This window comes from Carassius auratus, chromosome 50, assembly GCF_003368295.1.
Source record: "Carassius auratus strain Wakin chromosome 50, ASM336829v1, whole genome shotgun sequence".
NCBI lineage: Eukaryota > Metazoa > Chordata > Actinopteri > Cypriniformes > Cyprinidae > Carassius > Carassius auratus.
In genome coordinates, this window is record NC_039292.1 from 543,317 (window position 1) to 551,790 (window position 8,474).

Consider the following 8,474-nt stretch of genomic DNA (forward strand, 5'->3'; position numbering starts at 1 on the left):
TGATCTTTCACATGCATTCATAAATGCATTTGAATACACGAATAATGCAGTGAAAGAACTGACTCAAACTGCACACGCGCCACGCGCCACGCGCACTAGTATGACTTCATCATATAACTTTACATTAGCCTAGATGCGTGCACTTTTTAGGCACGATTTGTTTAGTTTTTTAATATACTTGATGCTGTTAAAAGGCACATCATTAAAAAAAAAATATGAGTTCACATATCACACCTAAACATGCATGGAAAACATAATTAGAACTAGCTTCTAAATTAGTTAAAATTGCCTATCCATATACAGCTATGATTCACGAACTCCCGAACTGACTCAAATGATTCGCGATCCCGCTCCGAGCTCCCGAACTGATTCAAATGATACATGATCCCCAAACTGACTCAAATGATTCGCGAACCCGCTTAGAAACTCCCGAACTGACTCAAATGATTCGCGATCGCGCTCCAAACTCCCGATCTGACTCAAATGATTCGCGACCCGCTTCGAACTCACGAACTGACTCAAATGATTCGCGAACCCGCTTTGAACTCCCGAACTGACTCAAATGATTCGCGAACCCCCGAATTGATTCAAATGATCCGCAAAGCCGCTCCGAACTCCCAAACTGATTCAAATTATTTGCGATCCCCAAACTGACTCAAATGATCCGTGAACCCGCTCCGAACTCCCGAACGTACTCAAATGATTCGCGAACCCCGAACTGACTCAAATGATTCGCGAACCCGCTCCGAACTCCCGATCTGACTCAAATGATTCACGATCCCCAAACTGACTCAAATGATTCGCGATCCCGCTATGAACTCCCGAACGTACTCAAATGATTCGCGAACCCCGAACTGACTCAAATGATTCGCGAACCCGCTCCGAACTCCCGATCTGACTCAAATGATTCGCGATCCCCAAACTGACTCAAATGTAAAACTTGATTTTATAAATATTTCACATTTCATTATTGCATATTATTTTAAAATTAATGTGCATATTTTAATGAACAATTGTTTTCATAATTTTTCATAATCATCATCCAATTAAATCCAAATGGAATCATGTCCCGCATTATTCATTTTGAATATTCAGTGAGCAGTTAAATTGAATTACAGAAGTCAAATATTCACGTTGTCAGCATTCATTAAAATCTAATTTGTTAAACGGGTCACAAAAAGTGGCATCAAGGCAGACAGAATTCGTCATATTTGAAAGGTTTGTAGAGAACCTTGATCCCTATTAAACACTCAACTGCACTTTGAATCTCTGTGACATCATCCAAACCAGTGTTTTCACGGTCTGTTGTGTGTCTCCGCAGTAATTCCAGTGAAGTGCTAGAGAGAGAATCTAACAGTGAGTCAAACAGAGGCTGAACTCTGAGCCTTTTCATTTCCATATTTATAAGCATCAGTAACTTTCAGATAGCGGAGGCGTATAACGAAGACAGCGTTTGCTTCTTAATCTCTCACTTGCAATGTCTTTGCAGAGGAATGTCCCGTTGATGAGCTCTTCAAACTGGAGCCTCACAAAATTGAGACCGTGAGAAAGGTTGCGATCCAGCTTGATACGTCTCTAAATGTTGCCTTTGACACACATCTTTCACAGCTTCATTATCTTTTTGTTCCTAAAGGTCATTTTGCACTTTGTGAATAAGAACATGTCATCTCTGGGACTGAATGTGACAGATCTCGACAAACAGGTGGACAAACCCTAGATTAAAAGCCTCATGGTGCATTTTTTCTAGAGGTCAACTTAATGATTAAAGGAGTAGTCTGCTCAAAAATGTTCATTTGCTGAGATTGTACTTAGCCTTTGGCCATTCAAAATTTATATTTAAATGAGTTTGTTTCTTCATCAGATCAGATTTGGAGAAATGTACACATCATTTAGATGTTTTTACCTTCAAACCATTGCTTCCACCTAATGCTTTATTGGAGTTGTCTTTCTACTGTGTAATATTCATCTGAATCAGGAGCGAAATATACACAGATCAAGCACCATTTAAAACAAGTGGAAACAATTGTTTTTGATGTCTCATATTCATGTCATTCTGTTTATGATTTTATAATGTGAATGTATTAGCTTTCAGATGGAGTGATCCTGCTCAGAAATGGTGCGAACCTGAGAGAACCTCTGAGTTTTGCATTTGCAGTGAAACAAGAGAACCATGTTGTTAGTCAGCTCCATTTCGCTTTACAACAATAAGAAACATTTAATCCATGCTTATAGGATTTTACATCTGCGTACTGTAACTTCACACTCACCTCCAGGAAATGTCTCGCCATTGTATAATTAACGTCTCTTAGGATGACTGAAGATAAGACAGCAGAGCAGCATAAGGCATGCTGAGAAACCGAGGGTAATGCAAAATACAGAAATCAAAACTTATGATCTTATGATTACTAGAGAACTCGCAGTGTTGCAGATTTGAATTACATTTAGTTGTCTGTTTTACAAATATCTGATCTTTTTGTGATTGTTGTGTATTCCCCTATGCAGCCAGCTTCGCAAATGTGATGCTTGCACTGGATCTTCCAACCCGATCTCACGGCAATTCGTAAATTTTTCACAAGGTGGCTTATTCATATGAATTTGTACGACCACACTCAAATTCATACGATGGTTGCCAAATCGTACGTATTTTACCAGTTGCACAATTCGTATGAATTTGTACGAATGACCTACACCTAACCCCGCCCCTAAACCTAACCGTCACTGGGGTCATATAAAATCGTACGAGTGAGGTCGTACAAATTCGTTCGAATAAGCCACCTCGTAAAATACGTACGAATTGGTCATGAGATAGCATTGGATCTTCTCATAGGCCGAGGACTTCCTGTTCAGTCCGTTGACCCTCAAGCTAATTACTGTAAATCGGGACAGTCAAAACCCTAGTGAGCTACATTGTTGTGATGTGTGTACATCCTAAATAAAACCAACAAAACTCGAATCTTATTAGGCAGCATTATTTTCCTGCCATCTGTTTGATATCATATGTTGGCTAAAATAATCTATTTTGGAATTACACTTCATTAAGGAACTAAATCCCCTATTTAGCTTGTTTTTGTGTACTGCACTTCTTTAGTAGAATAGCTGCTATTTAGCATTTATTGTTGATCTGTCTGCTTGTTCATTCAATAATAAGCTCATTTCGCATATTTCTCACAGATATTGTTTCGCGAGATGTTCTGGCCATGCTGAAAGTGCTGTGTTACTTATTCAAGAGGGACAAAAACAAATAATCTAGTGACCCACCTTTCAATTTAATAAAACCTTTCATAAAGCTTTAAATAATCAAATTCACTATAAATGTGCATCTTCCTTCTGACTAGACATCAGGGCACAGAGTCGACAGTCAGATTACTTTAGCACTCAGAGTGTTTTAGAAGCAATTTTACAGAGTGTCTCTGAACCAGATGCTTCAGAGAGAAAATGAGAGAACATGGCCACTCATCTCATCATGGAAATGGCTTTTGGATGCTGACAGCTTCAATTTAATGTCACCCTTTCATTTTCCCACTTTCCAGGTATTTATATATTTATTTATTTTTATTTATGTGCATTAGTCTTCATGTATGACTCAACAGTTTTCTGCTGACTTTGCAGCTTGTTTTCGAATAAAAGTGACACATATAGCAGCTCTGAAACATCGTCATTAGTTCTTCAATACTGGACTTATATGTGAGTGTGTGTGTGTGTGTGTGTGTGTGTGTGTGTGTGTGTGTGTGCGCATGTGTGCCTGTGTGACAAGTGGATATACTCATGTGGATTTATTAATTATTATTATAAAACTAGATTAATTTATTATTGATGAAAAAATGGGAAATCCTGAGGTAAAATGTAGTTTTCCATTGCTTGTTAGCTATAAAAACTAAAATAACCTATATATTGTTAAATGTTGATAAATATTGGTCGGAGTGTGGACACATTTCAACTGAACACCACAAACATTATTTTGAAGCTTCAGAGGAACTCAAGCTCATATTCTTGATGTGAACAGTAAAGGGCATCTCTCAATGAGAATAGCCTCCATCCACCTCCGTAATTTAATTTCCCTAATGTGTGTTCTCTCAGATTGGATACGGTGAATGACTTCCATTTAATCTAAATGACAAAAGCATTATGAGTGCTTTAAGAGAGTCTCCTCTCAGCGGACGGGCCGGGATTCGAGGTGCGGGTGGATGGATGCACTGATGGCGTTTTAATGGTGAACTGCCCTTGGGTAATTTTTTACCATTGCTGTTACTTGAGCAGAAAACTTATGAGAAGCTGACATTTTTCATCCTAACGCCCGTTTGTTATTTGTTTATATTCATAACTGCAATTTTTCAGCCTTGCCGTGGGTGCTAGTGTCATAAAAATGAATGAAATCTGTAGGACGGTGAGCGGTAAGAAAGCAGACTGCAGTAGAGATGTGTAGGTGGCTTGGACAGACAGATGGACAGAATATCTGGAAATGCTCACATTAGACACAAAATATCCATCTCTGTGCAGTTTGTCCTTTGCATCCACTCTGAACCTGACCTGCAGTATTGGGGTGATTTTTAGGGTTGATGGGGGATACTGCTGGCGACGAATGGTTTAAATGAATACAGATGCCATCAACGTAGACTGAAACTCCCTGCTGATGTCTCATCATCTCATCCCTAGAGCAAGGAAGGCATCTGAGTCACTGGCCGAGATAATGCTCCACTGAGAAACCCAAACTGTGGTAAGAACTAAACAAACAAAAACTGTAACCTTCTAAAAGTTTATTTTTCCTATGTTGTACAAATTTGACAAAGTATAACATTATGCTACTTTGTACATAGTGAAAAGATGAGAATTTACCAGACCATCTGTTGAGAGGTAAAAGCCATGAAGCCGTACGAACAGGTGAAGATTGACAGATGTAGAGACAGGAGCGCAACATTGGATTTTTAGGTAAACACTGTAATTCATTGAATGTGAAACGGTTTTCCAGCAGTGACTTGAGAGTTGCAGATCTCGGTTTTCAGTTCAAGCTTCCATTGTGTTGAGAATCTAATTATGGGAATGATGAGTTTTATTTCCTAAAACGTCATGTTGATTAAAGGCTGAAGAATGACTCCTTGAAGGTGGCAACAGGTTCTTTATAACCCACCAGTTGCACGCCGATCCCTGATACCAGTTAATTCAAATGATTTAATATGACTAGCTGTCAGAAAATGTCACCATTAGTGCACTTACATTTTTTAAATAGTATATATACAAACTCCCCATGGATCTCAGTCATAGTTGTTTAGCACGAGTGAATTTCACAAAACATGTCAAATAGAATCAAAAGGAAATTATTTTTTATGTAAAGAAAAGTTAGCTTATTTAAACAGTTTATATTTTGTATTATTAATATACACTATAAGAAAATTTCCTCTTAAACATAAAAGAAAAGAACAATAATACTTTACATATTATACTTTCTTTTAAACTTAAAAATAAACAAAACAAATTAATTCCATGCTTATTTTAAATTTGAATCAGTATTTATACTGCAATAAAGTAAAAATACTGTATTGTAATTAGAATCATTTGATATAATCATATATTATACTTATAATGACAAACTCAAAGCAAAATGTATGAATTAATTTGAGTAATTTGAAAATGTGTTTAAATGTCATGATAATGACATGCAGAAGCAATGCAAAACTGATGTCTTAGCAAAATGCTTAATTTTCTTCACGTTAAATATGGTGTCTTATTTATTCCCTTTTTTATTATTGGTGAAATATGACCCATCTATATATATATATATATATATATATATATATATATATATATATATTAGTGGTTGGCCGTTATCTGCGTTAACGTGAGACTCTTATCAGGTGATAAAAAAAATATCGCCGTTAATCTACTGTCAAAGTTGGGTTGGGAGCTGGGTCTATACTAAGCAAGCTATGATGACTTTCACCTTGATATTTAATATAACCGACTGGCTGAGGCCACTGCTGCGCATCGTCACTAAAGCTTATCTTTTTCACAGGTTTTTACATCTTAACGCTTGTCAATTTAAACATTAAAGCATCCAAACACAAGACGCGGAAAAGCTGAACGGAGTAGCTGGTTATTCGTGTGCTGTGTTCGGTGGGGAGAGAGAGAGAGAGAGAGAGAGAAACGTATCACGGACAGCGACACTGAACCGAGCTCTCTTCTGTGAAGAGAAAGGCGTCTCAAAACACTTGAACATCGAATTTGCTTCTTTTTGCTCTTGTGCCGACAATATATTACTATCCAGTGCTATTTTACATTTAATTATTTGGTTTCTGTACCTTGACACCTACAAACTTGAAAAAAACTTAAACATTGGTGTTAAACAGGCGTAAGGTTGTTTGTACCTTGTGCAATGTGGAATTAGTTTAAGCTTTTTCAAGCACTCTGTGATGCATTTTGGAAAGAGGAGATGAGCCCCTTTTCTAATGCACCACCTAGCTTGATTAACCCCTTCTCAAAGACTTACTGTTTGTCAATTTTATTTGGATAACACACATATTCTGAATGCCTTCCGCAGAATTCGAATGAGCCAATATATATATATGGTTTTAATTTAGGAAAATATGTCAAACTGATCTGAAAGCCTTTTTGAATTAACAAACATGTTTAGTAAACAAGCACACCAGGGTGCAAGCTTTGTAAATAATGAGTGAATTTTGCAGAAATCTGTGGGCAGTGATGCCCAAACACCTTCAGCAGAGTTTCCATATTCTCTAGAACAGATGATGAATCACAGTCATCCTCCTGCCAGCTGACACCATAATTAAACTCGCACCTGCTCAAACCAGAGATCTGATCCCCTCCACCTTGAGCTCGTTTCTGAACCACCAATTACTTCAGTCAAACGTGGTGGAGCCATAGCAGCTCTGTTCTGCTTTATGAGCGTAATTGGGCTGCTGTCTGCCAAAAACTGCACTGTGGATTCCTACCAACAGACATATTCTAAACGTATTGCTGAAAACATGCTGTATTCATTGGTGCAGCATCCAAGACTGAAGCGCTTGTTTTAAACACTTGCTGATCAGTGCACATGAAGTAAATTTATGTTGCCTTGAACACTTTGACGTCTGATATTTTGTTTGTTTTTGATGACATCTAGAAACTAGCCAAGTAGATGTCCCTTGGTCTTTTGTTGCTCTTAAATAATAATTTCTATTGAACGTTAAATGACCAAATCCTAGGGATATGACTGAGTGATTAAATGCCCTAAACCTAGAACATGAAATCTGACTGTAATATTCTTCCATCACCAGCAAGGATGTTGATGAAGGAACATGTTCTATTTGGCTAAACTGAGTTTAGCTACATTTCAACATGAGAAGCTGATACCCAGCTAACAATGAATGCTTTCAGAACTTTGGCTAATGTTCTGTCAAGGTTCTCTTAAAGTTATGAATAAATGTATCCAGTTATACTAACAGGACATTTGTTAGAGTTATCTGGTCTTGAATAATGTTCTCAATGCTGACACAAAATCATTATTTATAAATTGTTTATAGAATGTTTCATTTCTAAAATGTTTGAGTTGGATGTTCATCTGTTGTTGTTTTTTATGTTATTTAATGTTTTAGAACGTTCAGAGAACATTCAAAAGTAACATTTCCATAATGTCTGGAACATTCTCAAATGGAACACAGAACGTGTTTTTCCAGTCCAATATGACATTTTCCATTGTTTTTCTAGGTAAACCTGTTAGACGTCTTTTGCAGCGTCTCACACTTGAGTGGCATGTTTTTAAGATGACGTGTCACTTTAAAATAACACTAAAATAATACATCTTTTTTTTTTCACACAGTGCCACACATCGATGTCAGTTCAGAAACAGAATTATCAGAAGACCCCAAGGGCAAGCGTTTGTTTACCATAGCAAGTTGGAATGGCAACTCTCTCGTGTTTTTTTGCGTAATATAAATTTAATGGAAACATGGCGGAGGAGGCATTCCTCTGTGTTTAAAAAAAACAACATTCCTGAGCTCTGTGTTTTTAGTTCTGAGTGATCATCAGCCTCTTAATCTGAACATTACAAAACCATGTGTGTTCAGAGATCATGCAGAAATAACATTTTCATAATGTTCGCTAAACATTTTTTGTTAGCTGGGTAATGCCTTGCAATACCAAGGTAAACAAAGAACAAAACCTTTCTTTTCTGTAAGTGTCTCCTTTGTCAGGTGCAAAGAAGTGTGGAATCATGTTTATTTTGGCCTTTCACTCCTAAACTAAAGTCTATATGAACTCAACTGATCGCTATAAATAATCGCTACACTGCTGAACAAAACAACGTGACAAACATACACCATGAGATCTTCAGTACATTAAACAAAATCAATTCAACAGTTTGCTACAGTACCTCGCCGATTCTTACAGATAAGAAAATGTCAAATCACAGCAGTAGTTAAAAACAGACATTCACTTATGATCTTCACCGCAAAACCAGCCGTGACATGTGAGTTGACATGTAC